Source organism: Parasteatoda tepidariorum, chromosome 6, assembly GCF_982258835.1.
Source record: "Parasteatoda tepidariorum strain Cologne lab strain chromosome 6, Ptep-v5.0, whole genome shotgun sequence".
Taxonomy (NCBI): domain Eukaryota; kingdom Metazoa; phylum Arthropoda; class Arachnida; order Araneae; family Theridiidae; genus Parasteatoda; species Parasteatoda tepidariorum.
This window is the reverse complement of record NC_141760.1, coordinates 13,839,069-13,861,750: the sequence shown is the minus strand read 5'-3', so window position 1 is coordinate 13,861,750 and position 22,682 is coordinate 13,839,069. Positions and strand designations below refer to the sequence as shown.

The 22,682-nt window shown below is 27.5% G+C and overlaps 1 protein-coding gene and 1 long non-coding RNA gene across 2 annotated transcripts in view; both read right to left on the bottom strand.

The window, feature by feature from the left end:
- The window catches only part of LOC122273883 (uncharacterized), an 87,071-nt gene extending 74,210 nt beyond the window's left edge, over positions 1–12,861 (bottom strand). Inside the window, exon 1 of the mRNA XM_087166572.1 lies at positions 12,740–12,861. The gene's annotated coding sequence lies outside the window, so the exon portion shown is untranslated. The remainder of the gene's footprint in view (positions 1–12,739) is intronic.
- Positions 12,862–15,538: 2,677 nt separating this feature from the next.
- Positions 15,539–18,639, bottom strand: LOC147807567 (uncharacterized). Its single transcript, XR_015434529.1, has 3 exons — positions 18,457–18,639; positions 17,374–17,475; positions 15,539–15,636 (listed from the first exon to the last, which is right to left on the bottom strand). It is a non-coding gene; the product is annotated as an uncharacterized LOC147807567 (long non-coding RNA).
- Positions 18,640–22,682: the final 4,043 nt, after the last annotated feature.

The window sequence follows — 22,682 nt, the reverse complement described above, 5'->3', positions numbered from 1 at the left end:
AACTTTTCCTAATTCAAAAACTTTACCTAAACATTAACACAAATATACACTCACTCCCCCTCCTTTTTAAAAGTGCGATCTAAGGTTATATGCAGTATACCTTGCAAAAGTGCAATCTAACACTTTACATGGTTATATGCAGTATACCTTGCAGTATACTCTCGATATCTCAAAGTTGAAGGGACATAAATTTTTTTTTTGAGATAGCCAGTTTTCGAGATAACAATTTCAGATATAAATATAACTAAATATAAAAGTAAGCCAAAATTAATTATACATTAAATAGAAAAGAATTAGTATATAATAATTTTACATCGAGATTTTTCCAAAAAGACTAAATTCTATTTCGAAAAAAATTTGACATAACAAGGATTCTAAAAGAAACTCTTCGACGTAGGAATTTAAATTTACATTAATAATAATAGTCTTATAATTTATATTTCTGGTGCTGCGTAATTTTATTTGTTATGTAATGGCGCTATATAGTTTTTAATTTTTTTTCCCTTTTCAGAAAATAAAATTAAAATTTTTTTTTTATTAACTTATGTATTATAATTATATACCTTGGCCTGCAATACTTGATGCCTAAGTTATACACAATTTTTAAAAATTCTTATTTGAGAAACACTTTATTTTATTTTACTTATTAAAATACGGATCTTAAAAATTTTAAAATATTGTTTCAAAACTTTTTATCAAATTTCTTTGAAAAATTCAAATAAATTGTAACAGTTACAACATATTAAATAAATAATTTTCACCTATGCAAATTTGTTTAATGGAATCTATCGTTCTCTTGGTGGAACCTTAGCATACAACATAGGAAAATATGGAAATGGATTTCATTAATCGACCTATGAAAAAACATATAATGTGTTTTTCAATTAATTTATTTAATATTTTATAAAGCATATTTTTTAAAAGTTAATAGTATGACTTCGTAATTAAAGAAATTTTTAAAGAATTTACCTCCGAATGAATTGGCAGTTAAGATTTTGATGACCTTAAAAATTTCTAAAATTATCCTTAATAAAAACAAACAATAGTCTATCAAAACAAAAACAAAATTAAACTCGTAATTAAGCAAGAATTTCAATTTATTTCTCTAAACTCTTATGTAACATAATAGAGTTTTGAAGCAGGTAAAGAGAAGTTTAAATATAATTTTTATTAAAATTTGTAATTTATGTTAAATGCAAATACAAAAAAAAAATTAAACTCGTAATTAAGCAAGAATTTCAATTTATTTCTCTGAACTCTTATGTAACATAATAAAGTTTTAAAGCAGGTGTAGAGAAGTTTAAATATAATTTTTATTAAAATTTGTAATTTATGTTAAATGCAAATACAGAAAAAAAAAACTATGGAAGAAAGGAAGAAGATATAATACATACACTGAAATTTCACTACTTGTAAGAACTGCATTGGATTTTTAAATGCTTTTCGGCATTTTTAAATAAGATTGCATTGTGCATTCCTGCCCAAATAAAAGTTTTAATATCCGGAGAACTTTCCTCAATATCTATAGATGTTGTTAGTGCATAGTTGAAGAAAATTGACTCACTGGAACTTTTTCAATATCAAAAGTTGTCAAATGTAATACATTAAAAACCTTTGACGTTACGTTATATTTTGACATTGATTTGATAAAATTGTCAGATGTAATGTCAAATTTATGCATTATCGAAAGTTGTAAATATAGTGCACTATAATGCATTGAATGTTAATACACAATTTAAATGTGTAAAAGTTGTAAGAATGAACAAAAAAATTTAAACATGCTCTTCAACTTTAAAAAAAGGAAAAAAATCTTAAAAATCCTAAAAAATTGCAATGAATAAAAAGCAAAATTAAAACAATACCCCTAAAAAAATTAAATTTAAAAATATAAGAAATTTTAAAGTTGCGATGTCTTTAAAATATGGTCGTCATATCAAATCTATAAAATTGTACTTTTTTCGTTTTTCATAAATTATGTAATAGATCTACACAAAGTTTGCATTACATAAAATATTATAAAATAGAAGGACTACACAAAGGACAACAAAAAAATCTTAAAAATCCTAAAAAATTGCAATGAATAAAAAGCAAAATTAAAACAATACCCCTAAAAAAATTAAATTTAAAAATATAAGAAATTTTAAAGTTGCGATGTCTTTAAAATATGGTCGTCATATCAAATCTATAAAATTGTACTTTTTTCGTTTTTCATAAATTATGTAATAGATATACACAAAGTTTGCATTACATCAAATATTATAAAATAGAAGGACTACACAAATTATTCAAGGAGAGACTACTCAAATGAATAAATGAAACCGGTTACACAATTAAAATAACTACTGTTGTGATTAGGTAATTAAAACTTGTTTTTAATAAATATCAAATATAAAAATACTGGTTTGACAATTTTTTCTTTTATTACTTTTCATCTTTAGACAACAATAAACAACAATATACGAAATAATAAATAACACGTTATTTCTAATACTGTATGATAATTAACAAAAATATTATTACTCGCATATTTAAATATGCGAGTATGTATTTATGAATTATATATTTATGAATTATGTAAAGTATTGTATTTTAAAATCTCACCATGTCGACTTATTAGTTGTATCCAAGCCGTCAGTCGATTTGATTCTTTAGGATACGCGTGGAAAGTTATTTTGCTTCCATCATCATTAATATTACCATTTCGATCACTTCGACTTGGACATAAGGGCACAGAACAATATACCATGATAAAATAATTAAGTAACAGTATTACGTTATAATTCGCGAAGACTTTCTTTGTTAAAACTGAAAACATAGATTTTTATCATTCAATTTGGAAACATCTGTATGAAAATCGGTCAATATTTAACAGAGGTATCTTTCCATCTGAAACATTCAGTTTAGGTTTAAAAATAATACCCCTTCAGCTTTTGAGGAGCGAAAAAAAAAATTTAGAAGTTAGACCTGCCACATAAAATAAAGAACAGAGATTGGACACTGGCTATGGCCATTATTTACGAAAGTTAGTGTTTTCATCACTTTTAAATGTCACCCTCGTTATCTAGCTCATAAAAAGTGTGAGGCGTCTAAACGAGGTGTGAAGTCATAAAAACAAATTTTCTCTGAAAAAAAGGGGAGCCAGATCAACCTGATATGCTCCCACACTCTTAGAACAAGCACCCTTACCACCTTCTTTTCTCATAAAAAATTTAAAAAAATAAGAAAAACTATAACATAATCCTACTTTACGTTGGCAAACATTTCTGGTGGCCAAGTACTTTACAGACCATTTCATGAGAGAATTTTGTAAGTTGTTGTAAAATAAATTTTTTTATTTGAATTCGTTTTACCCATTTTTTTTAAGATCACTTTCTAATATTAACTTTAAAGTAATGGAGAATGAACACAGAGATATGCGTCTTATCATTAAATTATTATGATAATATTTAATATATTTAAAGCCTACATATTTCAAGTTTTAATACGGGTTAGTTTCTTTCCCTCGAGATATATTAGAAAATTATCTGACAAATACTTTCACAATTACGAATTTCTTACTTTGGAATATTAATTCAGGTGGCCAAGATTTTGAAGTATAACAAATTACTGATAACCTTCTTTCTCCATTTCCATAAATGATAACTACATTTCTGCCGTGCTATAGAAAAGTCAACGTAATTGACAAGAAATTGAACATTGAGAGATTTATGTACTTCTCTTTTTTTATAATGAATTATTTATTGCAAAAAGAAAGGGAAAGAATTTTGTTTAATTTTTTATTTGAAATTCATTTTTAACATCCATAGCATTAGAAATTGAAAGAAAATTATTGTCAATCCACATTTCTTAAAAATGAACTGTTTTTTTCTTCTCCTTTTGTCTTTTTTCAATCACACGGCAGATTTAATGTTAAAGTTAGTTATGGATTTTTTTTATGATGATGATGAACTGCTGCAAAGCACTCACCGTTTTTGTCAGCTTCGTGAGAATATTCAATCACAAAGTAACATTCTCACTAAGGCAACAAAGAACAAGTGTTGAAAGCATTGTTTGCAATGATTGCCTTTATTAATTGGAAGCATAGTTACGTATTCTTAAAATGTATTAACTTTTAAGATTTAACTTTAATAAATTAAAAAGGAAATTTCAATTGGGATGTTATTCTCGTTGGGATATATACAATGTGCTTTATTCTTTTTCAGTTGGTTATATGGTTTGTTTCCTAGTTTTTTAAATGTGTTGAATTTGCCCAAATATAGCTATGCAGTAGAAACATTTTACATATTTCAAAAGCACCCAAATTCTAGTTGTAGGGTAATCAATTACATAATTCGTTACTGATACATTGTTTAATAATGATGCATCTATTATTGAAAATTTATTTGTAATTATTCATGAGATCTCGTTCTAGAAACGTTTAAAATAGAATAAAAAAAAAACTACAAACTTATTTCAATAATAATTTTTATCTGAAAGATTTATGAGAATTGCGAAAAATATATTGTTTATTAGTAATTTAATCATGTAATTTTTAGGCGTAGAACGAATTAATAACTAAAAGAATGTAAATTTTTGTTTACTGTAATCCTATTTTTCTGTCACTTTTGCACATTTCATGCGTTTGGTGCTCAATCTCCAAATCTTTTGTCAAAATTTCAAAAGTTATTTGACGTTCTAACAAAATATTTTACAGTTCATTTTATTTATATGTAACAAAAAGTCGAACGCTATACACTTAGAATGAATTAGAAATAAAAATATTTTTTTTAACTAAATTTATTGCAACACCTGGTTAAAAATTATAAGAATATCAAACATAGATAATCCTGAAAGCAAGAAATTTATGCTTCAAACAAATCATAAAGTAAATTTCGAATTTAGAACTCGTTGTAAGTATCGTGCACGATTGAAAATAAAGTATACAAAATTTATCTTTTGACAAAAAGGGAAAGTGACTATGAAAATTATTTCACTTATTAATTGGACGAAAAAGTTAACATTGTCCAATTAACTACTCTGAAAAATTGCTAACTAAAATTATAAACTTGGTTATTTTCTCTTAAATTGAAATTGTTGCAGTCAAGTTGAATGCAATTTTTTCAAAGAATCATTAAATGGCTTTTAAGAAATATTATTTACGTAAAAGAGATTACCCAGATTTTATAATTAAACCATCTAAATTTTTTATTTTTATAAATAAAAATAATTTCATGAACAGAAATATGACTTTCCAAGAGATTCATAAAAAGAAATGAGATTGAAAATATTGACACTTAGATTTGGAAAATAAAAAGATCCAAAACCAATTTCCATACTCATGAGTTCCTATCTGGTCTCTCCCCTCCTCCCTCTAAACCAGTGTTTCTTAACCTGTGGTTCATGGACCCCTTAGGGGTCCAAGGGTCATATTTTGGGGGTCCACCGACTACTCCTAATTTTTAAAACGTTTGGATCAATAATATTTAAATAGCATTGATCTTTTTTTCTTTCTAAAAGGTGAAAATACATACATATTTGAAACTAGGTGATCGAGATACCCCAAATTCAGTATGGACTGCACACAGCCCTCAAATATCCCTGTCATATTTTTAACATCCTCCAATTTCAGTTTGCACCATCAGGGGCAGCCCCCTGATGACGTCCGCTGTACTATTTTTATTATCCCCTATCAAGCTACGTACATTTGACACCTTGTTCAGGTTACTAGAGCTAGAATTTTTTACTAAGAAGAAAGCCTAGTTTTTGAAATCTGGAACATTAGACAAACTTGGATTTGGTATTCCACAAAAACCTCTGGTTGAGGCATCTCTCAAAGCTGCATATCATATTGCTAAAATCAAGAAACCGCATACTATTGGAGAGACGTTAATTAAGCCATGTGCGCTGGAGATGGTTGAATTAGTTTGTAGATTGGAACAGAGAAAAAAAACTTGAGGCAATTCCATTTTCAAATGATGTGACACATTCAAGAATAGCTGAAATTTCTTGCAATATCTTGAAAAAGATCATCGATGAATTGAAAGTATCGCCATTTCCCTTTAGTATGCAACTGGGTGAAACTACAGATATCTCGAATTATACTCAACTTCTTGTTTTTGTTCGTTACGTGTCTCTTGATACTATCAAAGAAGAATTCTTATTTTGTGAGTCTCTTTTGCAAACTACAAATGCAGTTGATGTTTTAGCAATGTTAAATGCTTCCTTTACCAAAAAGACTTCGGCTGGAAAGAAAAACTCCATTCACTTCGTACAGATGGAGCACCTGTGATGCTTGGCAATAAATCTGGTTCTGCCCTGTTGGTAAAAAAAAAGTCTTCTAATGTTCTTGTTACTCATTGTTTTTTACATAAACATGAGCTTCCAACCAGCTTAAAAGAAGCATTTTCAAAAGTTATTAAAACTGTAAATTTTATTAGACGTAGAGCTCTTAATCCTCGTCTCTTTAAAACGCTGTGTCAAGAAATGGACGTAGAGCATGAGGTACTTCTGTACCACACGGAATTGCGCTGGCTGTCACGAGAGCAGGTTTTGAAACAATTTTTCATGTTGAAGATCGAATTATCACTTGTTCTAGAAGAAAAAGATAACTCATTCTTCGAATATTTAAACAAAAAGGATTTTACCTATAAATTGGCTTACCTGGCAGATAATTTTAACCGCATGAACAATATAAGTCTTTTAATCCAAGGATCCGATATACCATTATGGATGCAACTGAGAAATTACAAGCATTCTAATTGAAAATGCCACTTTGAAAAAAATAGAATTCCAAATGAGATATATGCAAACTTTTAAATGTTGGACGAAGTGCTTTCTGAAAATGGATCTTGGCAAGATAATTTGTTACTGAATAACTTAAAAATGAAATCTGTGAGCACCTGGAAGTACTTCAAGTTTCATTGAAAAAATATTTTAAATTGGATGAGATAAAGATAAAAGATGAGATGTGGATTCGTCATCCTTTTCCTTGTGATATTGACTGTATTGATGATATGAACCTTGCCAAAGATGAACTTATAGATCTTAGAACAAAGTCCTTGCTAAAAATGGATTTCGATTCAAAAACACTCGGAGAGGTCTGGTCTTCTGTGAAAGAAGCCTACCCATTGCTTGTAAAGCGAGCGATTTCAGCTATAATTTCGTTAGCTACAGTGTATCTTAACGAAGCCAGCTCTATTCAATTTATTATTTAAGGAAAAGCAGCAACAAGCTTCAGACTAAAAATTTTAATTTTAAATATTTTGTATACTATTGAAATAATAAAATTAAATACTAAAATAAATAAAATACTAAAAATTGATGTTTTTTGCAATTTTTTTTTTCTCAGGGGGGTGGTCCGTGACTTCTTAAAAATTTTTAAAAGGGGTCCATTGTATCAAAAAGGTTAAGAAACGCTGCTCTAAACGAAATAGTTTAATGGGCGCAATATGATACTGAAAGGAGTCGGATGACCAGCTTTCTTCCATGGTCGATTTTGAAAAGATGGTTTTACGATGACGTGTTGCAGATGTTCCCTTTTATAAATTGTCTCTCTTCGGTTTAACTTTTTTTTTTTAATCGACAACCAAAGAAGACAAAAATTTAAATTTACAGAAGATGAATGAGGTGTTTCTTAATAATTTGATTAGATATTAATTAAATTGGTAAAATCTATAAGATTTGTTTTTATTTGTTTTTCTATTTATATTTATTCATCTATTTATTTATAATAATCAATTATTTGAATTCTAATGAGCATTAGTTTTTTTAATTATCAGTCTTCCTACTATATGCTAAGTATGTTTATTTGTTTAATGTCCTTGGTAGATTTTTAATCATTAACCTTTCATAGCATACATTAAAAATATTTCTGGAAGCGTAAAGTTTGAATCCGTGTAGATTGTCAATCATAAGAATGCTAGAGCACTAAACTTTTTATTTGCAAAAATGTTTCTAAGTTGGAGAAAAGAAGACATATTAGGCTAACTAAATTTATTCAATTAATATTATTAATGAAACATAACTTGTTTCTTTTTTTCTAAGTATATATATAAAGAGTTTTACTCACAATAGTTTACTCAAATCAACAGTACAACAATACTAATTGTATTGTCATCACTTTTTCTCTATAAAAGTTTTTGTGCTGTACTACTTTATTGTAGAAATTATAACAAACGAATGTTTTTATTGCCATTTCAGTGAAAATTCTTAGGATATTTTAGATTTACTTTTTAGAATGTGACTTTTGAAAATAATTTTTGATGCCTTACATAACATTACGCAAATTAATTAGCTGTCACATTCATACGAAAAAGTTCAGTGTTTTTTTTCTGTAAATATTTAAAAAAATTTTTAGCCTTTGTATACCAGCGGGACTTTTTAATCCCACTAACACCAATTCTGTAGCATTTAAACAGAACAAAATAACCCATCTGAACAAATATCTCCCTACAGAAATCTGATTTTCCGTTTATCACTAATTATTGACACCACGCGATTATTTGAAGTTGAACTTCATCTATGGTTATGGAACTATTTAGTTGTTGATATTTCGTTCGAGGATGCCATTTTATGGTTTTTAAATTTCATTCCTCAATTTTCAGCTTTCGATCTCGTTAAAATTTGCAAGTAGTACGTCTTTCATATTTTTTTATTGATTTATTAACATTTTCAAACAGTTATAAGACAAAGTAATAAATTTTCTACTTTAATTAAAATTTTATAAAATGGTTTAAGTCCCAAATTGATTTTTTTATAAAAAACGAGGAAGTAATATTGGATATTAAATATATATTTGTAGAAGTTTAAAATTGATATTATTTAGTGGGACAAAAGATATTCACAATTTTTTGATAGTTTTTCAATAATATGGTAAATAAAAGGTTAAAGTCTTTAGAAGTATTTATATTAATTAGAATTCCACTCTTTTTATCGTATGAGTGGAATATTATACTATGTGGAGTGGAATATAATTATAGAAACTTTGAATTTTAATTTATAGAAAATAAGTCTAAAAGTAGATGGGACATTTTTTAATGCAATAATTTGAACTTGTGAGTGGTTGTGCCCATTGATACCTTAAATAACTTATTATATACTAGCTGAAATAGGAGTTAATTTTGAAATGGAGAATAAGCACAAATATTAGTGTCTTCAACTTTTGAGACACACTCATAACAAAACTCTGAAATTACAAAGTCAAGATATTTTTAAACTCGATCGATATTGTATTTTAGCATCAATCTATACTATGTAATGTTTTTGTGTCAACACTGTGCTTATCTTATCACATCACTCAAATAGTTCATTCATTGAATTTCTAGACATTCCATGCTGAAAAGGGAGTACGTTGTTAGTCAAGCACATATTTAAAAGAAGCACTTTGCTTGGAGAGGACAATGGAAGGAAATTTTGATTTTAATTAGGCGTACAAAACTTCCCACTAAAGCCTTACCGAACAATTGTGTTTCATCTGTGTACCTAGAAAATCTTCTTCAAGAAGCCATCCATACGCACAGCAATTGTCTTCCTAGTATAGGTGCATCAAGACGGAGCATTAATTGTTATTAAATAATATAATGAGCAAACTAAGGGGGTAGTATTTAGGTCCTTTGAAGGAGGTTGAGGAAAGGTTTAAGAGTGAAGGAATTTCATCTGTCTATTCCTTTTCTTTCTTTTTTTTTTTTTGGTACAATTTTATCTGATATACTATGGAATAGAAATATACCATTGAATATCTCATTTGAAGCTTCCTTGCCCTCTCTCCTTGTCTTTGCATTTTACAACTTATCAGCTAAACAGTTTATTATTATATAACAAATTTAATTTAATTAATAATTATTAATTAATTAATTAATAATTAGATAAAAAATTTAATATTTTATAACAAATTTAATTATAAAAATTACAGTTTATAATATTATAAACGGAATTACGGAAACATTTTAATTAATATTTAATTAAGAAAATAAAATTAAACAATCTTTTCAAACTCTGTTTCTTATTTTCTAGTTAAGGCCATATTATCTTTTAGTATTAATAGAGGAAATTAAAAAAATAAAAAAATATGACATAGTTTTAATATCATTTTTATTTATCCTATGTTTCGCTTATTTTTTTCCATGTTATTTCAAGGAATATATTAAATAAAAATAACCTATTTAAAGCTTTTTTTTTTTTCATATCATTTTAAAGAAATGAAATCTATTGAAACATACCTAACTTCCAATGTGGTGAACCGGGATAGAATCCCAGTCATAACTGGTCGATGCGAATTCCTATCTAACATTGGGAGGTTTTCGTGTTTTTCCTCGCCTTGTAACCCAAATGCGGGTTAGTTTCCTTCAAAAAGTCTTCCACGAAGGCAAATTTTCTCCCAATACTTGATCGAAAAATTCCCTTGTCATTTGGATTGGATTCAAAATAAAAAGACTACGAAGTTAAGCATTAATATTCGTAATTGGGTCGGCAGTTTCACGACATTTATAAAAAAAAATTACAGAAAAACATTCCTATCTGTAAGAATATTTAGTCCAAAGTTTGATACCAACATGTGGAGCGTTAAAACAAGAGTATTAAAATCATTTTAATAAATGTTCTACCAAATACACATCACACGCAATAATTTAATTTTTATACGGAAATTTTAATTCCACATCATTTTAAATTTTTTTTCAATTTTTGAAGAACACTTTTCTGCATGTCTTAAAGTTCATAACATTTTGACGAAGGGCTGAGCAAACAAATTTTTCTACAACAAGGACTGTAAATTCCTGTAATAAAAAAATTGGACTTTCTTATATTAATATCCTTTATTATATTTAACTTTCAAATTTTCAATTTAACTTTATTTAAAACTTCACTTTTTTAAATTTTGCTTTCTTAAATTTAGCTTTCTAATATTTCAATAAACTATAATTAGATTAATTAAAGTTAATTCCGTCATTGTTTGCAGTGCAAAAATTTTTTCTCAGAAAACACTTCTCTGGGAATGGCTAATAAGGGGCATGGAAGAGAAATTAAAATAGCACATTGCTCACATACTTTATTCTACCAATGTAAAAGAACGAAAAAATGTGAAGAAAAATTATATTATACACTTTTAATGTGAATTTGAAAAATTTCTCGCTATTAAATACATAAGTGATTGCATAATTACTACCCTTAATATATATTTTTAGAATCTTGCAAAAAAAAAATTGTTAAAAAGTATACATTAGGAATGACAAATTAATGTTCAAGCAATAAAAAAAAAAAAAAAAAAAAAAAAACAATAGTTTCAAAATCTAGTGAAATACAACAAAGGAATCAGGACTGAAAACATCAAAACGAATTTGATTGCCTGATGTAACAAAGAGAAGCTTAACTCTAAATATTACAACTTAATTTTTAAATTATCACGATGAAATTTCGTGGTGTTTATAATAATCACAGTTCGCATTCTTTCTATTTCCCCTGGCAATCAAACTGGTTTTAATATTTTCAGTCTTACCTTCTTCAGCAGTGATTCATTGTATTTTGATATCGTTTGTATTTTTCTCCCGTAAATATTATATGTGTCCACTAATGTTCTTTTACTTCATTTTTTTAAAAAATTTATAAAAATTCAATAAAGGATTTTATTACTTAACACCTTACATATACATATGTTCATATTTTTCTTCGTTTACTGAATTGAATAGAAATTTCACAATACAGGGCTAAGTGCTTGGTCATGGTTGGAGGATGTGCGTTCTTGAGTACTAGCTTATTTTACTTTATTTTTTTTTACCGTGGAAAAACAAATTATCCCAGCCATTAGAGTAGTTAAAACTATTTATAGGATGGAAAAATTGCACCACTTTAAGTTTATATTTAATGTAAATGTTTTTTTAAGACGACAAATGAGTGTACGACAGATTTTTTTTTAAAAAAAAAAGGAAAAGAAAAGATTAGGTTTTTTTCATATTGTATATTGGTCTTTATAGTTTCGACTTTATAGTATAGTGGAAGATCTTTACGTCATTATCTTGATTTAATTAAACTCACTATTTCAAAAGCTAAATATTTTGATTCTAAAATATCTTTAAAAAACAAGAAGAAGAAAAAAATTACAAAAAAAAAGGGGGGGGGGAGATAATATATTTAAAAAATAAATTCTGCTCTCGAGTAAAATGCAAGAAAAATATTACTTCTAAATAAATAAAATTTATACGAAAGGAACGAATTAACAGCGAATATATTTTTCATAATACATTATAAGCTTATAAATGAAAAGTAAGCTATCGATTTTTAAAACGCCGTCCCCGTATCAGTTCTTCAAAAGGGCAGTGTGAGAAAAAGATTTCCAAAAGAATGTGAACAGTATTTCAGAGAGAGAGGGAGGAAGACCCCCAACAGAGAAGATTAGTCACGGTGAAACCGCAGTCGTATGAGCTTGGGGGAGAAAGTTGCTTCCCTCCCTTACCCAAAGGTAGAAAGTGACTTGAGTTTCAAAGCCAATATTGCAAAAAGTAATAAAGATCAAAAAATTTGACCCACATTTTCGTGGATAGGAAAGATTGAAAAAATTATTAGTATTTTTTTTTAATTGATTACTCCGATTCTTAAACAAGAAAAATCGGTTCAAAGTGTGAGAAGCCTGCCATAGACTTCACATGTTAAAAGCAGAATTGAGGAGTCTGCTTGGTGCAACACTTTTCTCCCGGAAACCACGATTCATGACCCTGATTTTATGCTCTTTTGGGAATGCCGTCTATATTTTGCTGGCCAAGGCAAATACCAACACTTTCCATGAAAGAAGAAGGAAGTTTGCTTTTCCGTAGATATAAGGAACAGAAGGTCCCATCTTCCCAATGGCAACGAAAAATCGATTTTCAAGGTTACCCTACTACTTTTTTTGTGGTTTATCTTATTATTGGCATCTAAAAAAAATTTACAACCTCACTATTAATGATTTTTGTAGATTTTCGCCTAAGATTAAAAGGAAGTGAAGGTCTGTTTTATGTGGTGGCAACGATTAAAAGGTTACTATTTTAATTCTCGTGGCTACATTATTTGCTGTTTTAGTCGCCAGTCTTGGCTCCATTGTAGTGTAGCAGTTCAATAATGTAAAGGTGGGTTGACACCAGGGCTAAAGAGAATAGAAGGGCTAGTTCACTCCGCTCTTAGAGCTGAAGCTACGATTTCCCTCCTCATGACGTCACTGTGTCCACAGATCTCGGAGATCACAAGCATAGATATGATAACTTTGCATCTTTCTCTTTGTAAAAATAAGTTATACTTTTTCTGGTTATTAGCCTTCAAACTTTACGTAATTAACACATTATTTCCGTTCATAAACATAGTTAAAAAAAAAACTATCTTGGTTATTATATTAAAAAAAATACCATTTTAAACTTATAAAAATGTTTTGCTAGTTGGTGAAAATGACACGATAAATACTTTATTTTAAAAAGTTCAGTTTTAACTTTAAATATTAAGAAAAATGATGGCATATATCGACACTTTTTTATCTACATATTCTTTTATAACTATAAGTTAAGTTAAATTTAGAATCCCTATTTTTTAAATATGCCGTTAAAAGCACATTGTGCATACTTAATCATTAGGAAACATCGACCTTAAACGCTAATTTCTGAAACAAAATAATAATTTAGGTTCATAATGACATTAGAAATTTTACAATTGTTTATAGACATTTAAATTTACGATGATATAATTTATAGATATTTAAATTGAAGAGAATATAATTTTTAAAAAAAAAATCATAAATATTTAGAATAACTACATTAAAAAATATGTTATGAAATTAGGAGAATTTCAACTATATAGGATATTTTATTTAATATTTGAGCCATATATTTTATTTCTTTTATCACTCAATAGTTTTTAAGGTATCATTAACTAATATTTTTCTTAAAATCACATATAAGCTTTAATGCAGGATTAAGTTCATTTTTATAATTGTCAAAATTTGTTTCCCACAGTGTCAGTAAATATGGGTACACACAATTAATTTAACTTATAACATGAAAACCCTATAAAAAAAGCTTTTAATCCTAATCAAAAACATTACTTTGTGTTTATATTAAGTGACCTGAAATCATTAGCACGCATACATACAGGCTATAAGGCTCTCAAGATACTTGGCATCTAACAGCAATGAATGCTCTGCTTTATATGTAAATAACAAGTAGCATACAAGATAAAAATCATAAATTAAACTAGCATAAAAAGTTTCAAGTTAAGTTTAATAATGGTTTAAAAATTTTTTGGCATTTAGACTGTGGTAATTGGAACTCTAAATTCATGTATATTTTTATAAATTGATTTTCGATAAAAATTAAATATTTCATAATTATCTTAATAAAACGCAAGTAAACTATATAATAATGCTAAAATGAAGCAATCAATCTGCCGCCATATGGCAGAACTGTGGTAAATAATTAATTGGTGCAAATTTTAAAAATGGAAAACAGTCTAAGAATAAGTAACTAAACTTATTTAAGTAAATGAAACAATCTAATCTAAGGAACTAATTTAAATGGAATTTGATGAAATTCTAAATCTGCAAAACTTTTAGAGAAATTTTATGGCTTTATCTATCAAATCACTGTGAAACTTATAAAAAGGTACATAATTGTTTTTATAAGACAATAAACTAGTAGTAATAGAAGACAGTTAACCCAAATTATACAAGGCCCATTTATGGAGTTTTAAAACAACAGATGATCAGTTTCCATTTCTGCTCTCAAATAAGCTTTAACATTTTATCAAGATGATTTGTGTTAGGAACAAGAAGTGCAATACATTGAAATCAAGGCTGTTTTCAGGTAATAAGAGCAAGAAAAAAATTGTGTCAGAAGTTTCTAGGTTTTTGTTATGAGACACAGGAGAATCTACCAGGGAAGAAAATTTTTTAAGGATTTTTATAGGAAATTTTTAAAGGAATGATTAACATTTTCTTTTGAAGTTTATGTCCATTAAGCAACAACACATATTTTTAAACTATTCTATAGGAGGAAATTATATCACTCATTAATACATCTTTAGAAAATAAACAAACTTCATAAATTACGAAACATGCCATCCTCTCACAAAAAGGAAATAAGTAAGAAAATATGCATGAAGTTTTGTCAGAACATATTCTTATTACACATACAATAATATCTACCTAAATAATAATGCAATCATCCTGAAATATTCTTAATCACTATGAATGAGGGATTGATATGAATTATAAGTTTTAAGCCTTTTTGCTAAATAACAAAAACCATTTAAATACCAAAAAATGAAACTTAATACTTAGAAACAACACTACAGATGTTAATTTTAAAATATATAACTTGACCAAGAGTACTTGAGAGAGAAATAATATTTTCTGTATTTATAGGTTCCTGAGGGTTGCTAGAGAATAAGATTTATAACTTAAAAATTTGTTAAAAATATTAATTTCAAGTAATACTTCAAACTTAGGAAATACAGCAATCAAGACCTTTTTAAAATACATATTCAACAAATAACTTGTTAATTTTTTTCCTAGAAAAAAAAAGTGAATTATTAATTTACATTATTTTAACATATTTATAGAGAATTACCCAGCAACTACTTCCTTGCTACCAGTTATGGAACAACAATCATACCACAGAAAAAATTCTGCTTACTATCCTTTTCTTTCTTAAAAAAAAAAAAGTCATTTTTAATTAAAAATTATATGTGAAATTCCAGTGCAAAATTTTGAAGCTACAAGAGATATGCATTGATATTAAGCTTTTTGCATTTCTAGTATATCTAGTCATTTCTAGTTTATCTAGTCTAAATAATATACAAAAAAATACAAAAGCACGAACAGGTAAAAAATTGTTAAAGTCATTTTATTTTAAGAATTAATTCAGTCCATCAACATTTTTTATAATTAAATATTATTTTATCATTTAAAATTTAAATTCAATAAAAAATATTTCAATAAAAGTCAATTTTCATAAAATCAATAAAAACTACAAGAAAAAAAAACATTAAAAAATATTCTATGAATTATAGTTTTGAAAATTAACATATGTAGAAATGATTTATTATAATAACATTCAAACTTTTATGAAATAGCATACACTTTTAAGACCTCATAGTGGATCACAGAAAAAAAAAAATCAGGACAAAAACGAGGATATTTTTCAGATCTGTAGACATATATCAGACTAATTTTAAAAAGGGCAAACTATGAATACAAGAGATATGTAATTTGTCCTAAAGTAAAATAAAGGCAATACTGCAGACGAATAATCAAAATATTTGCCATTTTAAATTTCAAAATTATAATTTAGTGTAGAATAAAAGTTTTAACATTTTCCAGTATTAATTTATTTTTACTGAACAACTTATAATAGATAGAGATCAATATGAAGACAATTTTTATAAAACTGATGAGTTAAAAAAATACTATAAATTAGTTAATACTCCCTAACATCAATATTAACTTCATATTTGTACTCAAGTTCAAGATTTATTTAATTAAATAATTTTAAAGTAGAATAACAATAAGAAACATGTAAGATTTCAATATGAAATTCTCGAAATGGAAATATGGTCATTATACATTTTGTACAATATTTAACCCATGACCTCTCAATTAGCCATTTAAAAATTCTATGTTCTGCAGTTTATTAAAATCAATAATTTTTGAAATCAAATGAAAGAGGTAAATGAATAAATGTTAAACTACAAAATTCCAATAAACAAGATTTGCTACACAATATAATGAAAATAATAAAACTTGTATTAGACCAGAATTCATCACCATAAAAATTGAATTAATTTATAGCAAAAAAATATAACTAAGTTAATTTTTAAACATTTTATACATCCTTCAATATGAGCATTAAAATTTTACAGTATAAAGAAAAATATTAAGTTTTAAGATAGCAAAAATTTTTCAACTGTGTAATGACCAAAATATAATTTTAATTAGTAAATTAATACATAACACTAAGTTTAAAAATTGACTAAATTGATTAAAAATCGATTTAAATTAAAAAGACTTTTATGCATTTCAGTAAAGTTCTATTTTACAATCTTTAGTATGGGCCACTAAAAGATTAACTCAATAAAAGACCGTGTATAAAAGTTAAATGGATATAAATATGCTTTTCTAATTATCAAAAAAGCCACTACAAATTTGACAAAAAGACAATCTAAGATAGTATAAAGTTATTTTTATCAAAACTTTTTTTTTTTTTGTGATGCTCCATCTACTACTTTTAAAAAAAAATTTACTATATTCAGCAAACAATTTTTTCATGAGATAGATCATAATAAAAAAGCAAACAATAGAAGATCTTTATAATACAAATAGTGCAACTTGGGGCTTTGAATAGAATTTTATGTTATATAGATCATTACACTTATTATTAAACTTACCTTCTAAACATGTCAAAATATATCTGAACCAGATCAATAATAATTGTCATAACTGGATTGTGATGGCTAAGGGGACTTCAATAGACAAGATATAAATTATACCTGGAAATAAATTTCACATATAATATAATAATATAAGTTGGTTTTAAGTAACTTATTTCAATAAATTTAATTTTTGTTCAAATAACTTATTGACAATATAGAATGATCTTATTCACACCTAATTGGAAAAAAAAATTCAAACTACTTAATCAAGTAAAGAACATATACAAATAAAGCTAGCGTTAATTTCACCAGAAAACTGAGAATTGAAAAATCACGAACTTATCTTCCATTAATTGGATTAGGTTAAGAAACAGCACTCCAATTTTTTAAGAAATAACCGATATTTCACAACGTAATCAACCGATATTTCACAACGTTTCATCAAGATAACGTAGTTTTTAAATTAATAATTGCTTTTCTTGTAATCATATTTGTGATAAACAAGTACTAAGATGGTATTTAAACAAAGAGAAATAAGAAAGTCTTCATCGTAGAACAAGAAAACTACGATTTCTTATTAGATACATAGTAGTTTTAAAATATTCTAATAAACATTAAAATTTGCCCCAGACACACACTTTTCTCTAATACCCAGTCTTCGATTGAATACTGACATAAACAAATCCAAAACAAAAGTTATAAACACTTAATTTTGTGAGAAAATAGCCTTGTATAAAAATCAAGAATTCAAAGTATCACTAAAGGAAGGAACAGTAATAAATCATAAAATGGCAGCTGAAAAACAGATTACATTTTTTTTTCCAACTGCAATATAAAATTATTTATACAAAAAACGATCGCGAATAAATAAACTACTAGACCTGAAATATAAAGAATAATATAAGGTTCACAGTTATTTGTTTTTATTAGAGATTACAGAGTTCAGAAATACTTTAAGTAATCTACTACTTACTCAAAGATGGTGTTGATATATAAGTACAATATATATCAATATGTTTTAAATTAGTCTAAGTATTTAAAATAATAACCATAAAATCATTTTAAAAGCACATTATAAACGTTGAAATTCTAACTTACCCGATAATATAGAGAAGTTTTCAAATCCTTTTAGTACGTCCAGATTTCTTGAAAGAAGGGTTCAAAATAAACATATTCCCTGTAAACAAAAACAACTTCTTCCAAAACGTCACATTTCCCTAAAAATATTTCCCTATTGGTGAATGCGCGCGCTTACTTTGATCAAAGTACTTTGATCGTGTCAACCCAGGGCTAAAGAGAATAGAAGAGCTGGTTCACTCCTTTGAAGTATCTCTCGCCGCGCCGATCCTATGACGTCACTCTAGTGACGTCACTTTGGCGCAAAACTCGTACTTTTACTTCAAGAACGGAGCGTTTGGCCTTACTAGCTCTAACTAATATTGGATCATTTCTTTTTGCGAGATATTCTAAGACATTTGTTATTTTCTATAATGACTTTCCTCAGTTTTTGCAGTGAATTTACAAGAATTTAAAACTGTTATCGAAATGCCAGTTTGCGCGATTGCAACTTGCAAAAATTCTGATAGAAAAACAAAAGGAAAAAGTATAATTTTTCGCTTGTTCCCTAAAGTAAATGAACAACTATGCAAGGAATGGATTCCGAAATGATACAGTTAATATAAAACAGCAATACGTTTATTCTATCGTAAAGAACTTTTATAAAAATTCATTATCTAAATAGAAACCGCCTCGTTACTTCATAAAGAAAGGCAGGTGAAAAGAATTAAAAAATGGATAAAGTCAAAGAAAATTAAAATGCAAATAAAAAGTATAAATAAAATATATAAACAGTAGGCTCAAACAGTAGGAGTTAAACTTCATGTATTTAAAAAAAAAATATGTTCAGTCCTCTCAACTGTGAAATTTCAAATTAAAAATTTGGTTTAGATATGGCATTCCCATATGCAATCCAATAAGGCAACCTTCACTCATGATATTCTTAATTAATTCTGTTTTTCCTGAAATTCTATTGTAATGTGTGGACCTCTTTCTATCTGATTAAATTTTATGGTTTCAGCAAAAAAGTATTTTATAGCATTTAAATAAAGTAATTCTCATTCAGGAACTTTTTAAACTGTTATAACTCTTCTAAATAATTTAAGCAGTTCTAATAATTTTGTAAATATACAATATTCATAAATGGTGAAATCTATTTATAATGCTCTGAACAATGAAAATTTTAAATCTACAGAAAAGTGCTGATATTTGTAAAACAAAATTTTAAAAGAAAAATAAATTTGAGTGGAGTTCAGTTGTAGTAGAATATGTGCTATTAAATAATCGAGCTGTGTGCAAATGTGCTACTAAAACTGAAAAAGACATTTACCAAATGTAATTTTTATGAAGTATGGCATTCATATTTTCAAACTCTTTACACTATATTTAGTTAAAAATTTTGTTATTTAGTAACTATCACACAATGTTTTATTTTGATTATACAGTTTTTTCTGCGATTAGGGCATACATTTAAATGTTAATATAAACAAAAATAAGATTTAAATTTTAAATGCACTTTGTATATATATATATATATCTTTTTTTAATTCAATTTTTGCTTTCATTTTTCTTAGGTTGAAAAGTTAAAGCATATTTAAGTTGTCTCGTGATGAGTAAAAAATGCTTATGTTGAGAACGGAGTTTGTAAGTGGCACTACATGTAGCCACTAAAGTTATGACATCATTATTATTCTTGATCACCTAATAAAATTACTCGAGCGTCAATCGTTTTTCCTTTAATAAACGTTTTTTGTGAAATGAACTTGAATTATATTTCAACTAACAACACAACCGCATCTGATAGAGCCAGATTTATGAAGTTATTTTAGTGTTGTTCGCAACAGCTTATTTTTTACTATAGAAAATTTGTTTACAGGGTTTTTTTATTACAATGAAAATTTTTATTATTTTATTAATGTATCAAATGACAATAAAAAGAAACAAGTAATAAAACATCTCCAGATTTGATTTGTTTTGTGTGACCTTCATTCATGTTTGGGTTAAACGTATAAATGTATAATTTTTTTCTCTTAATAAATTACTACTAAATAACTTTTAACTTCTATTTTTTTTTAAAAAAATAGTCTTCAAGCCATTGCCCATTTGTTTTATGTACAGTAGGTTAATATGAAGAAAGATTGATAATTAAAAATTCGAATAATCAATATGTGAGAAAGTGTCCTTCAACCAAGTGTATATATAATACAAAACTTCAGTTTAATGAATATATCTCTTTGGGAGCGCCAAAATAGCCTTAAATGTTTTACATGAATCGCCAAAAACTTATTGAGTAAGTGTTATTTGTGTTTTTGCTTCACAAATGCTTAAGATAAACTCTTAAAGCAGTAAATATTAATAGGTTATTATAAAAATGGCATTGCAAGAACTTTGTTTTATTGTGCCCAAACCCATTTTTCCCCTAAGCAGACTAATGCTTTCCTGCTCCAATAAGAACTGCATTATGTGTTACAGTTGGATTTTTTTTGTAAGAATTCATACCATTTTATTTGTTGCATGATTTCTATATTATTTTTTACGTAATTTTGGTTTATCACATTTTCACTTCTCATTGCAAAATGCAAACTCAATCTGAAATATTAAAAAAATCTGTCTTACTTCGAAATAATGATCTAAGTACACAGAACATGTGAAGCAATAATGACAATTACTACAATTGAATGTTGAAAAAAAAATTGTGTGTTAGACATTGAAGCTTGTGAACAGTGCTTTTAAGCCAAAAACATTAGACAAATATTTTAAAGTACAATAAACCTGATTCAGTAATATAATGAATATTGTAATTTGGTGTAATGTGGTACATGTAACCTTATCATCTAACGCAAAGTAATGATATCTAACCTATTTTAAATTAAATACTGAAATTTAAAAATTTCTTTTTTTTTCGTATATTAAAATGTTTCTTAAATTATAAGTTTTTGATAATTCAAATATTTAAAAATTCGAGGTAGGCTGGGTTCCGTCCACCTCAATCTATTGAGACACTATTGTATATATATTTATTAATACCAGAAATATCAGAAGAGAAAATATCAGAAGGTTGCGTGTTCCAATCACGTCCGAGTCACCAATATGGGGAGAGAAGTTATCGACAATGTTAACCTTCATCTATGAAAAGGTACCCCGACATAGAGTCGAGTTAACATGTCTTATATACTAGTGAATTGTAGTTGTAATTTTGTAGTGTTAGATACGCTACAGTACTCCCCCACCAGAATTATAGCTGTGATAGAATTCGATGAATGGATACCACTAGTTGAATCATTGCTGTTTTTGTGCGAAGCCGGGAGAGCTGTATTAAGATCACCGTACTTTTTGAGTGCTGAATGTGAGAGGTGTATTAACTTCACGGTCGTAATCGCTCCTGTGTTGCCTTTAGCAGTCGAGTGTATACACGTTGTACGTTGTGTGTGATTGAAACTGACTAACAGCAGCGGTAGGAGGTGGATGATGTTGTAGTCGCAAGTACCAAGTCAACTATTCAATGTGGACCACCCAACGAAGTAGGCGTTACTGTTGATGTAGGCGTATTCATATCGAAGTGGACGTTGCTGCCAAGGTAGGAGTGTTCACATCACGTCCGGGTCACCACTTTTAGGTCCCCGTGTCTTCGAGGGTCTAGTGAGCGTTATGCATAAAGAAATAAATATCATTCATACATAAACTAAATTTATTAACTAAAACAAGAACACAACCATCTGATCTGCCAGCCGAGCATGTAAAGTAAAGCTGAAAAAATGAAAAACCAAATTACAACTACAGTTGTCAACTGAACGTTGCCAACGGTGTTAAATAAACTTAAAGCTTTAAATAAAGCTAGGTGGGGCTGGATCTATAGCTCACCATAAGCCCCCCCCCCCCATCTTGGTTTGACTTCTTGATATCTCGCTAACCTATACTGTTACCTACATTTATGTAAGCAAAGCATTTAATTATTTGTATTATTTTCTTATATTTTTTGAAGTTATCAGCAGATGACCGCTCAAATTATGGGTGGAGAAATATCTTCTCATCGACTTCTAAATATTAATGAAATTGATGGTAAGTATGCTTACTATGGCCTTATAAAGGGTTAATATAAATTCACAAATAATCATAAAAGGAGCTTAACGGGAAAAAATATCAGTTTTATTTATTTATATTTTGTTTACATAATCTGTTGGCAAAACAAAACGATTGTTGTTTGCATGTCGGTCTGACTACAGCAACGCGAGGATAATAATTATTATAAAAAGGCCACATGCAAGATA